General features: G+C 46.1%; 1 protein-coding gene and 1 long non-coding RNA gene across 3 annotated transcripts in view; one reads left to right on the forward strand and one right to left on the reverse strand.

Annotated features, from left to right (window-relative positions):
- LOC144762867 (uncharacterized) overlaps positions 1-20,819 on the reverse strand; it is a 522,764-nt gene that overhangs the window by 358,440 nt on the left and 143,505 nt on the right. Inside the window, exon 2 of the long non-coding RNA XR_013596155.1 lies at positions 16,611-16,815. This is a non-coding gene — a long non-coding RNA (uncharacterized LOC144762867). The remainder of the gene's footprint in view (positions 1-16,610; positions 16,816-20,819) is intronic.
- The window catches only part of MRAP2 (melanocortin 2 receptor accessory protein 2), a 1,067,096-nt gene that overhangs the window by 216,443 nt on the left and 829,834 nt on the right, over positions 1-20,819 (forward strand). The gene's annotated exons all lie outside the window — the stretch shown is intronic.

The following is a 20,819-nucleotide window of genomic DNA, read 5'->3' on the forward strand; positions in this document are numbered from 1 at the left end:
GTGGAACCCCCTTTGCGATTCTGTAATAGCGATGTTCCACTGATTCTGCGAAATCATTTGCGAACTCGCAAAATAATCGCAAAGCAAATTCATCAATAATCGCACTTTGTGAAAAAACCCAAAATCGCTATTAGCGAGGAGCAATTTAAGGAGAACTCAAACCAGGTGGTAACCATAAAGTTCAATTGGAAAAAAAAATAATTAAAAAATCCTAAAAAGATACAGGTGCGGGGCAAAACAAACACACTTAAGGCGACACAGTAGGAGCATGAGGACATTTACAATGCCAGGACTACATCGTGGTAAGGCGGCGAAGGCTCCAGGCTGCAGCCCGGAACCGACGCAGGATCCTGAAGCGCATCTTCCGGCTGCGGATCACACTCCTGGGCCAGACCGAAGAGGAGATCTACTCAAAATACAGGCTGAATGGGGCAATGATAACCAAGCTCATACAAGACCTTGACCCCCTGATGCAGCAATCAACAAGGAGGACCAATGCGGTGCCCACCCATGTCCAGGTCCTGTGCTGCCCGCACCTCCTGGCCTCCGGAAGCTTCCAGGGGATAGTTGCAGTTGCAGGAGGGATCTCCCAGAGCACACTGTCCCGCTGCCTACAGAGTTTCCTGGACGCCATGCTGACCCAGATACACCATTACATAACCTTCCCAACCACCCAACAGGACTTAAATCAAACAAAGCTTCAACTCTACAACATTGCGCAATTCCCCCATGTAATTGGATGCATTGACTTTACCCACATCCACATCTGCCCACCCGCTGAGACAGAATACATGTACCGGAACCGCAAGTCCTACCACTCACTCAACATCCAGATGGTCTGCAATGCAAAGACAATCATCACAGACATAGTGGCCCAATACCCGGGTAGCACGCATGATTCTTTCATATTCAGGCACAGCGGCATACACACCCGCTTGGCCAGGGGTGACTTTGGCAAAGGACACCTCCTAGGTAAGTACACATGCCCATATACAGTACGTCAAGCCCATGTAGCTGCGCATGACAGGCACTGACCCTCTGCTCCTTTCCTTCAGGTGACAGTGCCTATGGCCTCCGTGAGTACCTCCTAACCCCATACCTCAACCCTGCCTCACCACAGGAACGGCGTTACAATGCAGTGCACATTCGCACCAGGAATGTCATTGAATGGACATTTGGGATGTTAAAGAGCCAATTCCGCATCCTACATAAGACTGGTGGATCCCTCAAATACCTGCCTGAGGTCTGCTGCCGCATCGTGGCCGTGTGTGCCATACTCCACTATATTGCTATCAAGCGGAGGATACCTGTGGAGTTCTCTAGCAGTGAGTCGGAGGGGGACAACCGCCCACCTGCACATGTGCGTCATGCACGCGGGGAGAATCCTGCTGAAGGACACAGGCGCCGTGACAACATCACACTGCATTATTTTTAGTGCTCCTATACCCCTCACACAACACTGCACTCATGCATGCCAAATGAAATAATGACATGAGTAGGATTTGCGTTTGAAATAAATTCTTATTATAATGTAAACAGGATCTTTCTTTTACATTTTTTGGTTCACAAAACATGAAAACTGTATTAAGTCATACAGCCCCATGATTGGGAAGCAGGCCTGCTTTGTACTTCAGCATGGCACTGCTGCTAATAGTCAGTAAATCACTAGCGCCTCCGGCCGGACGTGCCCTGTCGCCTCTCCACATCCACCTCGCCAGTATCGGGCCTTGATGCTGCAGTGGGCCTGGTACTGCGGCGTCATTCTTGTACCACCGGCAGGGACAGGCTGTTCAGACTGGAGGTGCCCTCACTGGCATCATCCCCTCCCTTGCATGGGCATGGCCACATACCTGCGGTTCTGGACAGCGGTTGTGACCTGTTCCAACGCCCTAGCAACATCCTGGCAGCATTGCACCATCTGGCATTGCATTGCCAGGGACCGGCGTGATAGTTGGGAAGTAGCATTCCCGATCATGTGGTTTGACCTGGTGTATGCCGATAGGCGGGCCAGCAGCTGGCAGTGGCGGCGGCGGCTGATGTCCTGCTGTGACACCATGATCTGGCTGTTCTCCCTCACTGCAGCCGTTAACACCTGCACGCTTTCGGTGAGCTGGCTCACGTTGCGCGCTGTCTTTTAAAGCTATGGCTGCCAAGTGCCGGGCCTGCTTTTGGAGGACAGCTAGCATCCGGCGTTCGATGCCAAGCCCTTGTTCCTGATCATGTTCACCCTGGTCAGCCCGTGTTGCCACGTTGCCCTGCTGCCTCATCCGGCCACTTGACTGCGACCGCACAGTGGCTGGCGCCATGTCTGCCTCCTGGGTGGTGGTGTGGCCTCTTCCACTGCCATGTGTGATGCATGGGGTGGTTGCTCTCCTCCTGTGGCTACCGGGGTGGCCCTGTTTGCATAGGGAGGTGGTCGTACTGGTGCAGGTGTGTCTGAAGGTCCAGGTCGTGGGGCAGGATGGCTCTCTCCCTCGGTGTCCTCTGTGTTTTCCTCAATTTGGAGTGCCTCGCTGTCTGTGCTCTGTGGTTCAGCAGCACCTGTGATGTAAATGGGTGCATGATTAATGATATGAATCTTGCACATGGGATGTTGCGACATGCATGCAGGCTTGCATTCCCTGACTGGCTTTAGGGACATGTTTCACTTGACAGGTCTGGCTGTGTGTGGCTATCAGGAAACTATTATCACACTACAGGTCCCACAATGCAATATGGCGATTCTGATGTGCATGGCCTGCATCACTGGGGTTATCAGATGGCTAGCTCTGGGGGTATGGGCATTGTTAGGGGACGGGGTCGCAGTTGCTCTTACCTTTGGATTGTTGGGTGGGTCGGGAGGTGTCCAGCTGGGTGACCCCCACGCAGGCTGCAGGGTTGATGGTCTCCTCCACCAGGTCTTCAAGTGATGTGTTGGGCGCAAATGTGGGATCTCCTCCTCCCGTCGCATGTTGCTCCCCCAGCCTCTCTGCAATGCGCTCTTTGGCACGGCCTCTGAGGTCGTACCACCTCTTCTTTAGCTCATCAATAGAGCGCTGGGTCACTCCGACAAAGTTGACCTTAGCCCTGATGCGCTGCCAAATGTGCCTCTTGTCTGCTTCAAGGACCTTCCGGGATTGCTTCCCAAAGAACCTATCATGGTCCCTACTTACACCCTCGATGAGGAACTCCAGCTCCTGTTCAGAAAATTTTATTTTTATTTTTCTGCCAGGTGCTCTGCTTCCTGCTGCTTCCTGGGACATTCTGGTTCTGGATGTGTGTCCTGTTGTGGGTCTGATGGAGCTCTGTGCTGTGCTTCTTCCACTCTCAAGCTCTGTGTTCAGAATGAGTGAGGGAACTGCCTACTTCCTGGTTGTGATGTCATCATTGTGCTCGAAATGCGATCCTGCAGTTAGCGAGATCGCAATTTGCGATTTCAGTAATTGCAAAATCGCAATTTCATCATGGGAAACCGGTGATTCTGCGATTTATGTAGGATTTAGCGAAATTCGCAATCGGCGATTGCGGCCGACTGTGAATCGCTTTTTTAGTTGGCTTTTATTGATGCATCCCATTCTGCGAATTCTAATTTGCGATTCGGTATTTTTCACAAATTAGAATTCACAGAATCTGGGTTTGATGCATCTGGGGGTAAGGCTCTAAAATCTCATAAACCCATTTATGGTCAGCACACACTAAATCTTCAGGGGTTATATGAGCTTCAGATGTGAAACATAACTGAAAACCCCAAAATTCCATACAAAATAAACTCTATAGCAAACTGTTCTATGTGTTACTGGCAAAATTTTGAAATCTTTGCCTTGAAACCTGAAAACTCAACCCTCATTAATGTTCTTTTGGAATACCCTAAGCACCTTCACGCTCCACAAATCTGCCAGAAGTGAAAATAGTATAAATTTGAGCCCAAGGAAAACCCTAGACTGCTAGAGGCACAACCACTGGGCCATGGGCCTTTCGAAATGTAAACACAAATTAAAACTGTAAGTTTTACAGCATGAGCAGACTGCATTTATTTCCAGTACCTTGCATATTCATAAAAAAACACACATAAAACATGTGAATACGTTGTTTTTCTTCCAAGTGAAATCCCTACATGGGTTTGTGTATTAAACTGAAAATGTTCAACATTCACATAATCAGATTACGTATTATAACCTCCTGAAAAATACACACAAAAGAATATAATGATTAAACAGTTAAAGTTGATGTCCAGAATCCCAATGCATTTCGGGTTCCAGTTGAACCCTTCGTCAGGGGATATGTTGATTAAAGACGATGAAAAGAACAATGAAAAATTTCCTAGCTATCGTAACGGAAAGTTTCAATTCTATTAAGGACAAGGAGGCGAGGATTATGCAGTCCTTTCTTCTCTTTATTAAAATAGCAAATTTAAAGTGGACCAATAAGAAACTTTTACAGAAACTTCAACTCCCATGAACACATGGGCCACAGTGTCCATAACAACTGCCATCCAATCACGGGGCTGTCCACTGTATAATCGGTCCTGACGTTCCTTCCTCTTCCTCTTCTGCTCTGCGAGGAAAGATTCCCAAGGCGTACATCATTCCTTCTGGTCTTGTCCTAAACCAATATAAGACAAACCGTTATCTGGATTCCTTTCCGTATATGGAAGCAAAGAATGCGATATACAGAGCTGCACAACCAGGTAACATTTGAAAATGTCATAAACAAGCTTAGAATAGTCACATATGTCAACACTTCAGAGTATGAACTCCACCAGCCTCACCAACAACTTGAGATAAATACAGTTGTATTACCATCGTCAAACCCATTCGAAAGGTTACTTACTGTGATTACGGAGACTCCGGGTGGGATGAGACCATCAAGTCTCGGGGGGGATAATCCTCGCCTCCTTGTCCTTAATAGAATTGAAACTTTCCGTTACGATAGCTAGGAAATTTTTCATTCTATGTCAGGACGGAGGCGAGGATTATGCAGGTTTAAAGCCTGTCCACCACCAATTCTGCTGCCCCATAGATGGGTTTGAAGTAAAATGTTTTGAAAATGGACTCGGAAGACCAGTCCGCTGCGGCCATTATATCCTCTAGGCGGCCGCCAACCTGAATAGCCTTGGAAGCCATTGCCCCTCTCGTGGAGTGAGCTCCGAATCTGGTCACGTCCACCCCTGCTTCGGACATGATCCAACGTACCCACCTGGCGATGGTTGGAGAGGAAACCGCCTTGAACGGTTTTTGTAAAGCAATGAGGAGTTGACGTTCTCCCGGGAGACGGTATTCTGACGTCAAGTCCTCATACGCCTTGAGGCACCGTACCACACAGAGTTTGGGTTGATCTGGAAAAAAAGGGTAAGATACCGACCTGATATTAGTCTTGGTTCTCCTAGCCACCGTAAAGGTGACTCCCTCCGGGGTGAACGCACGTGCAGTAATGTCCAAGGCTCTGACATCTGAGACACGTTTGCACGAGACCAAACAGAGCAAGATTGCCAACTTGGCAGATAACTCTTTTCTGGAGAGATATTGATTGTCTCTCCAAGAACAGAGGAAACGGAGAACGATATTGACATCCCAGAGGGAGTCATATCTGGGTTCCGGTGGTTTAGACAGTCTAGCACCCTTCATCAACTTACAAACCCAAGGATGCTCTCCTGCCGGTCTCCCATCGATATGGGCATGCCCAGCCGAAATGGCTGATCTGAAAGAATTGATAGACCGATAGGCCAGTCCTGAACGGGCTAATTCAGCTAGAAAATTCAAGATGTAGCTAACATCCGCCCCCACAGGATCGTTGTGTCTTCCCACACACCAACGACGCCATCGCTGCCAAGCCGAGCGGTACCTCTTGACCGTTCCAGGAGCCCAGGCTCTACGGATGAGGTCTTCAGCGTCTGCCGAAAGGCGTTCGTCCTGCCAATGTCCCCTGAAATCCTCCATTCCATGAGTCGCAAGGCCCCCTGGGTCACCAGAGGATGAGGCTCCCCTTGAGGACCCGAGAGCAACGAAGGGAACAAGGGCAGTAGAATGGGACAATCCCATGACAGTTCCAACAGAGAGGGGAACCATGCCTGAGCCCTCCAGAAGGGCGTCACCAGGATCATGGAAGCTCGTTGACGGCGAACCTGAGCCGCCACTCGCGGAATCATGAGAAAGGGGGGAAACGCATATGTTTGCTCCTGAGCCCAATCCTGTAAGAACGCGTCGACCGCTGACGCTTCTGGGTCCGGTCTCCAACTCACGAATCTCGGGAGTTGTCGATTGAGCCGGGATGCAAACAGGTCCATCGAACATGGACCCCACCTGACCATCAAAGCCAGGAAGACCGACCGTTCCAGTCGACAGTCGCTAAAATCCTGGAAGTACCTGGATTGCCAGTCCGCAATGGAGTTCTGTCTGCCCGGCAAATACTCTGCCATCACCGAGATCTGTTTCTCCAGACAGTAGTGCCAAAAGTCCTTCGCCAGGTTCGCCAAGGCCCGAGATCGTGGGCCGCCCAGGCGATTGATATACTGTACCGCTGACACATTGTCCATGCGTAGCAGAATGCAGCATGATACCTGGTTCCGTGTAAGGAATTTCACCGCGAAGGAACCCGCCAGGAGTTACAGACAATTGATATGGAGGTGAAGCTCCTCCTCCGACCAACGACCTCCCATCGTGATGTCGCCACAACGAGCACCCCAGCCCGATCTGCTGGCATCCGACTCGATGACTAGATCCGGGCTGGAACCGAAAATCGCTCTCCCGTTCCACGCGCTCATGTGCTCTATCCACCACCGCAATTCCGTCCTCGTTTCTTCCGTGAGGGAGATGAGTTCGGAGTACGTGAGCCCCTTCCTGAGGTGCATCGCTTTCAATCGCTGCAGGGCCCTGTAGTGAAGAGGGCCCGGGAAGATCGCTTGGATCGAGGAGGAGAGGAGACCCACAATCCGAGCCAACTGGCGTAGAGAAATCCTGTCCTTCCGGAGTACATGGGAGAGTTCCTTGCGGATTTTGGTGACTTTCTGAGAGGGAAGGCTGAGGGAGGCTGATACCGAGTCTATCTGGAATCCCAGAAATGTAATCTGGGTCGTCGGTCGGAGTTCGGACTTCTGGACGTTTATCACAAAGCCCAAGTCCTGGAGTAATGCAATAGTTGTGTTCAAGTCTAGTTGGAGACGCTCTGGCGATTGGTTCATAATCAATATATCGTCGAGATAAATGATCAATCGAACTCCCCTCTCGCGATGGGTCTCCACCACCGGTCGAAGGAGTTTCGTAAAGCACCATGGGGCCGACGATAGGCCAAAGGGCAGAGCTTGAAACTCGAAGATCGTGTTGTTCCAAAGAAACTGGAGGAATCTCCGGTGTGGAGGGAAGATCGGAACCGTTAGGTAGGCGTCCTTCAGATCCAGACGCACCATCTAATCCCCTTGGAGGAGAAGATCGCGAAGCAGATGAATCCCCTCCATTTTGAAGTGGCGATACACCAGCCACTCGTTGAATTCTCGCAGGTTTATTACCGGGCGATAACCTATGTCCTTCTTTTGGACTAGGAAGATGTTGCTTAAAAAACCCGCAGGATGTAGCTGAGACATGCGGATCGCCCCTTTCCTGAGGAGATCTGCTACTTCGTTGTCGATCAGTAACCTGTCGTCTGAATAGAAGACGAGGGGGCGAGGGCGAACCTTCTGACGGGGAGTTCCGTAGAATTCTATCTGGAAACCCTGCACCGTTTGAAGAACCCAAGGGTCTGAAGTGATCTTGCACCAGGTTTGGAAATGGTCTTGTAACCTCCCCCCCAAAACGGACGGGGAAAAAAGGGTAACACTCACCGGATGGACCTCCAGGTGCATTGGCTCCGCCACGGTAGCCTCTGCTGCGCCCTTTGCCGGCGCCTCGACTGGGATAGAAATTTCCCTGACGGCCGTCATTCCATCCATTGTTACGACGCTGTTGGTTTTTATTGTTGGGGCCTTGCTGAGACTGGTGGCCGGAGGAGCGACCCCTACCTCTTCCGGCCCCTCCAAAAACCCGTCCGGGAAAAATCTTTTTGATCGACGTTTGTGCCCTATCTAAGGCAGAAAAAGTAGTGACGAACTTGTTCAACTCTTTGATAAATGGTTCGCCAAATAGTTTGCCCTGTGCAATGGGTCCCGCTTCCGAGGTGGCCAGGTCACCTAGCTTAGGGTCAATTTTAATGAGGAGAGACCTCCTCCGCTCTGCCGCCAGTGCGCAATTCGCGTTGCCCAAAAAGCATAGGGCCCGCTGGGCCCAACCTGCCACGATCTCCGTAGACATCGCAGTCCCCGACTCCTTAGCCCTCTCGGCCAGTTGGATTATTTGAGTTACAGGGCCCACCGCGTCCAGGAGCTTATCCTGGCAGTTGCGCCAGGAGCGGTCTATACCCTTCTTGGAGTCACGCATGAATTTGGCAAAAAATGCGCAGAGCTTTTCGTCAATATCCGGGGTGACCGCCACCCTGCCTTCTAATTTCGTCCGAGGGCATTCTCCCCGCATGCGGGTTCTAACGTCGCTCTCAAGAGGTTGGCGAACTTTGCTCGCAACATATTTCGCCACCTTAGGGTCAGGGATCCACTCCGATGACCTAGGATGATAAATCCTAGTTGGGTCAAACATGTCCGATACTTTATCGTCACCCTCCTGGGATTCTGAGGAATGAGACGCCGGGTGCCAAGGACGACCCGAGTAATCATCCTCATCCCCCGAGGAGGCGTCGTCATCAGAAACACCCTCTCCCTCCACGGGGAAACCATCCTCCTGGTCCGTGTCCGGGGCGACCTCGCCGCCTTCCTCTCCGGGGTAAAATCCCTCCCGGCAGGGTATATTCTTTAACATCCGCGCACTCTTGCGGAAAGAGTCTCTGAGGCGATCAAACTCTTCCAGGTGCCCCGCGTGACGTTTAGCAGAGACTTTGCCCCCACCCTGCCCTCCTTTGGGGCCACGGTCGACAGGCGCTGAGCCCCCGAACACCCCGGGGATACTCTGGGCGAGTGCGTCCACTCTCTCCCTCAACGGCGCCAGGACAGAGTCCAGCGCCTGCGAAAGCGCGCGACCAACCGCAGGCGGCAAGGGTTGGGAGACACCAAGCTCCTCCACCTCCTGAGTGGAGGTATTTAACTGCTCACTAGACTGCATAATGGAGGGTGTGAGCACCAACCACTTCAACACCTCTTAACTTAATTGAGGTAGCCCCCTCGCCGGTGCTCAGGACGTGGTCTGCCTTGTAAAACCGTCAAAACGGGTGCGGTACCACTGAGAGGCCACCAGGTGGCGCTGCGCTGAAGCGCGCGTTAAAGCGCCGAAGCCGGTGTCTGGCGAGGGTTGGTGAGGCGGAGAGCACTCCTGCCTCAGCGCGCCCGTGAACCGAGCGAAAGACCGCGAGCACAGCCGTTTGCTCGAGGCGGGCGCCCCACAGAGTCTGAGAAGCGCTGAAGCGCGCTCCACACGCTCCGCGCTTAAGCGGCAGAGACGGGGCAAGCAGCGCCTGTCACTCGTCACGCTGCCACAAACACAACAATAACAATTTAGCGCAGTATGGCAACCACAGAAGCAGAATACTGCACAGGATAAACTCAAAATACCAAAACAGCACAACACGTCAGAAAAAGATATGAAATGACTTATCTGACGAGCAGAGAAGAAAGAGGAAGAGGAAGGGATGTCAGGACCGATTATACAGTGGACAGCCCCGTGATTGGATGGCAGTTGTTATGGACACTGTGGCCCATGTGTTCATGGGAGTTGAAGTTTCTGTAAAAGTTTCTTATTGGTCCACTTTAAATTTGCTATTTTAATAAAGAGAAGAAAGGACTGCATAATCCTCGCCTCCGTCCTGACATAGAATCTTGAAGTCACAGCATCTTGTAGTAAAGTCTCTACGGTATCTACAAAACAGCAACATATAGATCTATATACAACTCTCCCATGAATTACATATTGCTTAAGAGAAGACTGGGGAGTGCCACTGAGAAAAAACCTCCAGATGAAAGGCGATGTGCACCATGCAAAGAATATATTTCTATATCAAAGAAACGTGCAAATTACCACTGATCTGGTAAAAGTCCAGAAAGAGTGAGGTGAACAACATGCAATCCAGGGGTGTATGGGATAAGTGGATTCCAATTCCGTGTCATAAAACTCGTGACCACTAAGGAAAAAAGCACGCACCCTTATTCCTAGAGAGCACGCTAAACTTCAGTGTAAAAATATTGAATACATTTAGCTGAACACAGGTGTGCAGATCCACCCTCTACTAATATTGTCTTACTCAGAAGTGAAAATAGAGCAAGTTCCTCTCAGGTACACTTTCACCATGGATCAGTAGGCAGTTCTTGGGAGAAATAATGAAAATGCACCATTCTGGAATTTCCATGATTTTTTCAACATCTGACTATGAACATTGAAGAGCAGCAAAACACGTCAGGTGCACTCCCTATAGATGGCATTCTGTGGATACTTAATATTGAAAGCTGTAGCATTAGTGATTCCTTTATATGGTCACCTGGGGCGAGTTGTGGCTCCCCCCAGTTTAACTTTCATGACCAGCCTCCCCTTACTGCGGAGCCCCTCTAAGGTGCGGGCTGTTCACTCTCGCAAAACACAGGGAGAAATGCCAGTGCAAAGGCACACAATTCACATCCAGGGCACACAGCCTCCCCAGTCACACCAGCCATCCTTCCCTGCAGCCAGAGCCAACTCAGCAGTCCCCTCTTCGCCAAGAGAAGCACACACTCCCATCCCAACTTGACCACCGGCGGCAGCCCCCTCCCTTTACCTTTTTCCTGTTTTAACATCCAACAAGGCTGGTGCAGTTTGTCCGAGGGTTGCCTCAGGTGACTCTGATGCCCACGGTCCACCTGCAGGCCATGCCGTTGCTGGGAATCTGGGTTTGTTCCTTGAATTTTCCCCCGAATATAACTTGTGGGTCTCCCTCAGGCTGACATATTTGCAAAAACCGGCCGCAGCACCATGTTCAGGCCCTGCTCAGTATCCCTCTGCCACTGCCTTGGAGAAATATTTGCAATGCCATAGGTCTCACATTTAAATGCGAGACCTATGGCATTGCAAACAAGCACCTCAATAAAGAAAAAGAACACGTACCGTGTAAGAACCGAAGTAAAGGGGCCAGTAACCATGGGATGATACAAATGATGACATGGCTGTACTAAGTAGGGACTAACAAGCCTCATAATGAATCAGACGCCAGCATTTAAGAAGGGCAAGGACACAAGTCAATGCCAAATGTGGGCAGTGCTTGTCCTCCGTACAGTACCTACCACAGATCGTAAGAGCAGCGCTTGCGCGCTGGCTAAGGCTCAACCTAAAAAGGAAGGAAAGAAGGTAGGTAGACAAATTAAGTGAGGGAGACAACAGAAGAAAGGAGGAGGAGAAATAAGAAATAATAGGTTAAGGAAGAATGAGGGCTCACAGTGTAAGTTTTCGATTTTAGAACTAGAAAATCTGTTTTAATCCCTCCTGCACCATTTAACCAAAATTGTGTTATCCTCCGCTAATATATTATTGGTACCTTAGTTTTGCCAAGTTCTTGAGCATGTAGAAAAACGTTGAATGCCAGTCTTCATTACCATCTTCAACAAACCCTGACAAAGCCAGTAGGTCTGGCTTTAATGTATAAAAGTAAACAAACACAATTTATACATGTCTGTGTTGGCGTTTAAAGGTTGACTTCTTGGCTTTGTCATTGGAAATGAGCATGTTTGGGTTAATCCGTAAAAAATTATTTAAGATCGGCCTGAATTGGATTGCTAAATAGGCAGATTGCAGGCGGAATGACCTGCAGCACACATATTCCTTGTTCTATGCAGTGAAGAATGCACAGAATGAGGAACACTTGCACGGTACCTAGCACTATCTGGCACAGAGCAATGTAATTAACTTAATGGTAAAAAAATTTAAATATTCGCACTGCCCAGAGCCTGATCGGGAAGAAGAGAACGTTCTTTAGTTGGAGACCCTGTGTGTGGTGTCTGCCTGCTGCAGCCTTGCACTCTGCACATGCTTACCTCACCTGCCGGGGAAGTTGTTTTCAAGAGCACTGTCAGGTTAATGGGCAATTTATTTACCTTGGTGCAATTATCATTAAGGTAATTACATTGTCTGACCTCTTGCAGTGCTCCTTTTGTTCAAGCTTAGTTGTTTTCTGCTTTTTGAAGCAATCTTAATTTTGCGCAGCAGGCAGGAAAAAGCTATTGTGCAAATCACCCACGAATTTTGCCCACACCTATCTGCCACTGCTTGTTTATCACTGTATATGAAGGGTTCAAGCCTGCAAAATGTAAGTAATGACTAAAACATTATCAATTGACTGCATCAATGAAACAGGCATTGGCTAAGCCAATAGTGCAGGCAATTCTTGTTTTGTTTGGTCATGGTTTTTGCACACAAAAGTTTGGGAATATGCCAGGCTCTCATCAGTCTAAAAAAAGTGATTTGCTACAGGCAAAAAGTTTATTTGGTCTCAATAAACCACACATTACCATAGAACTCTGTAGCACTGCAGGGAACTACTTTGTGTGTGGATGTGTTTCTGTGAAAGAGAGGCATGCCGTAACAAAGTGAAGTCAACCAATGGCTGAAGTGGGCTGATACATTCCCCATAATGTATGTTGGAGTGAGTGGAAGAAAATATAAATGACTCCAGCAACATACTAATGGATGAAGTCTGTCTAAAACTCATGTAAGTAACTGTGTTATACACATAATTTTAGTGAATTGAAAATCAAACGGTCTTGGCTCAAATATGTCAATCAGTCCGGCATTGAAAGAAAGAGAAAAAGGAAAGAGAGAAAGAAAGGAGGGAGGGAGGGAGAGAGGGAGGAAGGAAGGAAGGAAAACTTAATACAGAACAGTTTCCGATATACACAAAATGGCAAGCTGTAAAATGAAGGCAGTCAGAAAATAAAAACACTCCAAAAGGAATTAACAACACCATTGACAGAAGATGGGATCTGATTGATAAGCGTGGCTCAAATCCACCTGAGTGACTTACCACACTCACCTATAGTTACCTAATAATAAGTCAGCTGGACAGTGGAGAAGAATAAACAAGCAATTTTATTAGGCCACAAACTCCCATATGAGAGGGCCCTGTCTGACCTCACTCTCTAAGAGTGTGCCGAGAGGACTGACTCATATCATCACAGTAACACATTATAATACAAAGAGGCAGAGTAAAACACGCCCATACTGGAAAAGTACTGGACCCCGGAGAGGATAAACAATGGCTTCATACAAGAGGCATCTGCACCTGGAATTGCAACATTCTCTCTTCTGGCTCCAAGGACACGGAGCCAGGCCTTAGCATCTCCAGCACATGAGAACAGAGTGATAAGGGGTTTCGCTAGTAGTTTCAGTCACAGTGAGCTGAGAGACAAAACTGCTGACATGTGGAATATTCCTATTCCTACGGGAGGGGGATGAGCAAGTGCAACTCGCACGCAGAGAGAAATGCTTCAAAAATGGTGGCACACAGGCCAAGCTAAGAAAACTGAAATAATGTCACACGCATAAATGAATAACTAATAGAAGAATATAAACGTAAATGCATAAATGAATATATCAGTAGTAACACACATTCTGCTAACTCATAAGCATAATGTATGCAGTGGGCGGGGCATGGAGAAATGAAACCTATCATGATAAAGATTAAATGTGCATCCAAAGTGTCCTGCTATCACATCATTCAATAGACAGTAATCCTTGAGGAATCATTTAGCAAACAGAATTCCTTAGTACAAAAAACGTCAAAAACATGAACAAAAAATTCAATATAACACAGGACAAGGTTATCTCAAAACTGTTTTCTTTATTATCAAATCTTCGTTTTATCAAATATCTTATTTCTTATTTTGTATATTTTTCAAGAAGATTTAAGTACAAGACATAGAAATATATACAGTGAGGAATATATATATATGTACAATTCATATACGGCAACCAAAACTGTTGTGAAAAACTAGATATATTTACAACAGTATATTACACCCTCAATAAACTACTCTATGGGAGAGGAAATAATACACCAAACAAACAATAACATGAGATTAGAGAAAACTACTCCCCTAGGCAGAGCTAAAGCCCATGCTTTGTACATGTTAAAGAATTGATAACACACACTATGTGGAATAGATCTCTGAAATCTATGCTGCTTGTCTCATTAAAATAAGGTGTGACGTCACTTCACCTGCTTTAGTCTGGGGAGGCAAGTAGCATGCACTTTGCAGTGATTTACAGCATCTTATCTATGTGGCTGTGTTAAAATCAGACCAGGAATCATTGACAGACATGGATACTGCAGAACATTATATGGTAGAGCCTATACAATGGCTTTCCATGGGTTTGCTGTTCTTTAATGCTGAAATTATGTGAGCAAATACAATGTTATGTATGTTACTTAAATTGAGGTGTGTTGTTTCCATAAGTGTATTGTGTTTGAATATTTGTAAATCTTTATATTTTATCATTTTCAACATCGACTTTCCCCTAGAAGTGGCTCGAAACACATGATGACTGCAAACAGTTGTAAAGTATGCATTGTATAATTTTATTAAAGCGCAAAAATGGCTTTTGAACCCCTAGGGCTACAAATGAAATTGGCCCTTTTGTGGGTTTTGGGCTACATTGGGATTAGCCTAATTGTAAATATTGCTGGATAACATGTGTTTGACAATTAGACAAGATTAAGTATCTAACAAGAGAATTTGGGCAGCTGCAAGCATGGGTGACCGATTTTTGTATTTAACATTTTCAGATTTTGTCTGCACAGCACTTGTGAAATCTCTTGTATTAAAAAAAAATCCTAATAGGGGCTTAGAACCTGACCAATACTTACCATTAGTTGGAATCAACGTTGCCTTAATTTCCATATTTTTAATTGGTCAGCAAGTCATCTGCTTTCACTTTGCACATCTTCCTGATTTGCTTGTCCATGCCGTGGAGCATAGACCAAGTACAGCTTTTGGTCACTGGCTGGTTGCTAGTGGCCCATATCCTTCCACCAGCTCCGCACTTCGGAAAATACTTTTAAAAAATGTACTATCTAGCTCTCCGTACAAGTGCATCTGAAGGCCATCTCCTCTCCTTCCTGGCGCTCTACCACATCATCCCTAGCACCCTTCGTCACTTGCTACTGCATCCTCATTATTGTTTCCTCCCTCCCTCCTCGGTTGCCCCCCAAACGCCCCTTGTTTTTACAGCTGTGAAAACGGCAAACATAGGTCAGAGGAACAGGGCTACTCAATGAGCGCCAACCAAGACAACCAAGTCCCAGGATTACTCACATCTTCAAGGATCCCTACCGTCCGTGTACCTGCTTTGGTCCGCCTGCACTCGAACTGTGGTACAAATGAGTACCCATCAAGGGAGGGCTTTTATACCCCAAGGAGAGCTCAGCTGGACCGGGTTAGCGTCAGTGATTATTGCGTGAGACACCTGTAGTTTTTAGATGTAGTTACCATTGTCTAAGACACCCGGCAAGTGGTGCATCATGACATATCTCATGGATCATGGAAAGCTTCGAACTTGGGAGATTCCAGATTCTTGCGATCTTGGGAAAACCCATCTCTCTGTGTTTCAGATTACTTGGCCCTCCCCAATTGCCACCTGAAACAGGAGTTTGGAGAACCCTCAAAGATAACTTTGTATTTTTAAATGGTGGGAAAGGGAGACACTCCTACTCAATTTTCTCCTAAATTTAAACAATTCCCCCTTCATTTATATTTGTATTTAGTCGGGGAAGAGCAAGTTACCTCACCTACATGGGAATACGTTGGGAACCTGTTCACTTGCAGCTTAGCTTTGATTTCAGAAATGTATTCTCTAGGCTAATACAGATTTGTATTAAAGACATGGAGGATTAGATTTTTCTTATTCTCGCTTTTCTTTGCCAGTAGCAAATATATTGCCATGCAGAATAAAGAAAGAAAAATATGTGAACCACATTTTGCATTACTCAGTTACTCATTAATTTAACTCTAGCATCTTATAAATAGAGCCCTTGAGCAGAGTCATTCTGCTTCACGGCACAGGGCATGTAAACATTGTAACAAAACTTTAACAAAGCCAATAGATTTTGCATAGGGGAAACCTTTTGGCTTTGCAAATGCATGTTGGATGTTGTCGGGAAATGAGTCTGTACCCAACCAAGTTTAGATAATGTATTATAGTTGCCTGCAGTGCTCGTCGGGAGTAGGTGGCCTGGGTCCCCTAACAGGGACACATATTGACTTACATCAGTGCATGCTGACACAAAGAGCCTGATTTAGATCGTGGCGGATCAGGTCCCGCTGCTGCTTTTCTGATGGTACTACCACCCGCGGCTTGGGGCTCCACCCACTGACTTTGATGTTGGTGGGTCTGTGGAGGGAAGACCATTGGAGTCCTGCTGTCTCTGCCAGAATGTTCCTCCTTGTCAATGGTGTCATAGCCAGAAGTGGTTGTTGGAGGGAGCCCCGCAAAAAATACCTCCAAGCTGATTATCATGTGCATTTCCGTGGAGGTACCACACAGGTATAACTCAGGTTGGCGGAAAGGAAGAAAAAGAGGTGAAAATTACCTTCATTCAGGTTCCCACTTCCATTTTTATCTTAAACCCCATTGTCCAAGTCCTACCTGTCATGCTGCTACTTGACCAAGACGCTCAGAAAACATGTTGTCGCTGGCATCTAAGCTAGGCTTCTGTGTCGCTTCCTTCACTATGAATCATGTTAACATTAGCTTTTGCCTCATGTATTTTTATATTGCAGTTACATGCAATTTTTGTACATGTCATGCATAAATGTTCGTCTTCTGACTTATTGTGGTAAAATGAACATACCTGTAGTGAAACATAAAAAAATATTTATTTGGTGGTGGTCATTGTGGGTGCTGAGCTTGTGGTGACTGTTGGTGTACATACAATAGTGAGAGCATGTTGTTGGTGTGCAATGCCATATGTGAAATCAATGCAATTCAACATCAACCAACATATCCATATTGACTGATGCACAACATATATGTGTAGCGAGATAATGATAATTAGTACTTACCTGTCTCAACACAACCATGGCCTCACTTTGTCAGGACTCCACCAGCAACACGGAGACATCTAAATCGGCTCAGCTCAATCACACCGGCTTGGCGGTGACGGAGTATTTTAGCCAGCAGAAAAGACTGCTGCGGCGGCGGTCTACTGTCTGTTACTGCACCATCTAAGTATGGCGGGCGGGCGTACCATAGTCTGGTTGGCGGACTACTTGAGATTGCTGCCATGGTGGGATTATGGTAATCCTTACCAACATCTTATTATAGCATTTTTCAAATCCAAATAGCGATGTTTCAGAGTGCCCCCTACCCATTTTATTTGATCACTTCATTGAGATTTGACAGCAGCTATTAGCAGTGTTCAGCATGTACAAATATTGATTATATCTTCCTCTGTTTGTGAAGAACGAGTTGTCCTTGGACTAAATCGTTGACTTAACCAATATCTAGTTGAATCATGAAGTGAGTTAATGTTATAAATGAATGTGGTGTTAAAATGATACCAAATAGTTTTTGATTGAAATTATGAGTTTAGCAATGGCGCAGGCAGAACTCACATAGTTTCACGCCGTGAAGTTCCGTGGGATTACATGAACATTCCGCAAGATTCCAGGGAGTTCCGCTAATGGGCAGAAAATATGTGTGTTCTGCTGCAATTTAGCGCCAGTGGCACGAGAAGTGCTGAGAAATCAGTGTGAATGGCACAATGGAGTCCGCAGGAGCGTGCTGCCATTTGAGTTGATTTTGCTGCCATTTGAGTAGGAAACTGAAATGGCAAGCTCAAGAAGCAACCCTCTGACCTCTTGTGATGCCTACAACTTTCTGTGTTAGTAAATGGTGCTAAGGGTCACCAAATCTCGCTCGCGTTCACATTTCTGGAGCCTCGGAAGAAAAAATTCAACTCCTCAGGGATTGGCGGAATTTGGCCAGAACTCTGAGTTACAAGAGTAATGCATAGTCACCAAATTCCATCAATTCTGCGGGCAGAATATACCATTCCACCCATCCCTACTTAGCAATGTTTTGTGGAGAGAAATGTATGTTCTCAAAATGTGTGCTCTTACCTAAATGTTATACTTCTTTCTGAATTTACTAGCAAATATGGACCTATTTTCAATTTAAAATGAAAATGCTTTATGTAATTCTCGATGTACCTAATCTCCTACTGCCTCTCTTGAAGTTAGAGAGTGTTTTTTTTCATTGACTTCAACTTTCTTCAGAATACAGGGGCATATTATCAAGGGGGTTTATCTCCGCTTTTTTGGCTTTAAAAGCCAAGAAAGCGGAGATAAAATGATCTCCCTATTACCTAGCTGTCGCTAACACCAGTTAGCGACAGCTAGTAGGAGATAGCGACCATCTTGGGCCCCACTTTGCTTGTCAGTGATATTTATCACTAATGACATGCAAAGTGGGCGTGCCAAGATGTTAGCGACTGGAAACAGTCGCTAACATCGCTATCTCCTATTATCAACTTTCGGAGATATTTGCGCTAAGCGCGAATATCTCCAAAAGCTAACACCTGCCCTGAGCAGTTCTTAGCCATGTTATCCAATGGGAGGTGGATAACATGGCTAAGAGCATTAGCTCGGTAATGCATGAATATCGCTGACTTTTCAGCGATAATCATGCATTGCGGCCGTTTTTTATCGCATTTGCGATAAACCTTGGTAATACCAAGGTTTATCTGCGATAAAAATCGCCGCATATCAGCGGTAAATTTTTGTATCTAACCAAGCAATAGTGATAATTATCGCTATTGCTTGGTAATATGCCCCACTGTTTCTGTGGCCAACCAGAACAATCGTTAAGTTCTCCAAAAATGTACTACATATTTTATTTATTAGGTTATTGAGGATTTTTCCCCACACGCTGTGCAACGAAAGACCTCATCAAGGCATCAGGCACAATTCACAGCATTGTGAGACAGCTAACCACAGGCTTTCCTCAACAAAACTATCTTAAGTGATTTCTTGAATTGGATAGTTTGAGGCATCGCGTTCCAGAGCATATCTCCCTGGAACACTGCTGTCTGCCCTTCCAAGATTGTTCTCTGAATCCTATGAAGAATTAGCCAGATGTTATACTATATTGTGCACCTTTGACCCAGACAACTCTATGACCCAAGCAAAATACTATAAACTCAGCACCCTCTCTGACTGGAAGTGACCAAAGCACAGTCCGTGTGGCACAACCTTGGCATATTTCCACACCGTTTAGATTATACTGACAAACCTAATTTACACTTTGTGTAGTCGTTGGAATTAATAGACAGAGAGACCAATGAACAATACACCCCGACTAAAGCCAGTTGGAATTTTTGTTATGTCTATTCAGTATGTCTCTCTATTGAATGCCCAATAATGGTAGAATTAGTCTGTCCAGTTTAAGATTAAAGGTACAGCTTTTTAGCGGTTTAGTTATCCACAGTGCAGTAGATAGTAGTTGGCCAAAATGCACTCTGATATTATTTACAATTTCAACAGTTAGAGAAGGAGTCCTAACATTGTAGGCTGGCCAAAGAAAATATCCTACAGTACTACAATGAGCAAGAAGACCACCTCAGTTTTCCACCATTTAAAGCTATTTTGCTCTTTCTCATCCATCTACTGATCTTTTCATTCAAAATTGAGTGTAGTGGCTCCAAGTATGTTCTAGGCTGGCGTGCTTTGATCTCATATCAGTTCGCCATTACCATCATAATTATCTATTTATAATGTGTCAAAGACCTGTAGGCATCTAAGCACATCGAGGACAAAGATAAGGTACCAAAGGCCAGATGTAGGTAAATCTCATTTACCGATTCATAAATACCGAATTTTACCGATTCGGTATTTATGAATCGGTAAATAAGATGTAGGTAATAATTCGGTATTTTTTACCGAATCGGTAAGATTCGGTATTTAACGATTTGGTAAATACCGAATCGGTATTTGCTATTGAATCCTATGGGCCTTGAAGCCCATAGGATTCAATAGCAAATACCGAATCGATATTTACCGAATCGGTAAAAATACCGAATTGCAAAGGGGGACAGGGTGTCACTTTGACACCCTGTTGCACCCCTGTAACTGGCTTGTGTGCCATGTGGCACACAGACATGCCCTTAGGGCATGTCTGTGTGCCACATGGCACAGGTGTACATGCACAGATGTGCATGTACACAGGGATTCGGTATTTACCATGCAATTGTATTACATGGTAAAATCCTGAAAGGCCTGAAGCACTGTTCAAAGAGCTACCTACATCTGAAAATACAGATTCGGTAATTTTACTGATTGGTAAATTTACCGAATCGGTAAAATTTACAGATTCGGTAAATTTACAGATTCTGTAATTTTACCGATTCGGTAAAATTACCGATTCGGTAAAATTACCGAATCTGTATGTTTTTTGAGCCCCTACATCTCCATAGCCCAATACCGGTCGAAAACGGCCGAAAATCGGTATACCTACATCTGGCCCCTAATCACATAAAAAGATTGGCCTTCAGGGCTTTCCAAATATTCCCCCGTCTCTGCTCTTCCAACAGACCCTTCCAGAGGTTGCATGTACCATGAGGGATGTAGCATCCACATTTTAAATACGTTTGAGAGGCATTAGTAAGTGTTTACATTCTGATCCCAGTAACCTGCGAAGAGAATCTGTGGTAAAACATCTTTAATAATCTGCAACAATGCCATAAGGTGGTGTATGTGTTAACGTTGCAGATTTAAAATGGAATATGGCCACAATAGGCAGACTGTGTTGTTTTTGATTGTAGGCGCAGGTGTGCCCTGTCAAAGGTAGATTAAAGAC

Source organism: Lissotriton helveticus, chromosome 6 (assembly GCF_964261635.1).
Source record: "Lissotriton helveticus chromosome 6, aLisHel1.1, whole genome shotgun sequence".
Taxonomy (NCBI): Eukaryota; Metazoa; Chordata; class Amphibia; order Caudata; family Salamandridae; genus Lissotriton; species Lissotriton helveticus.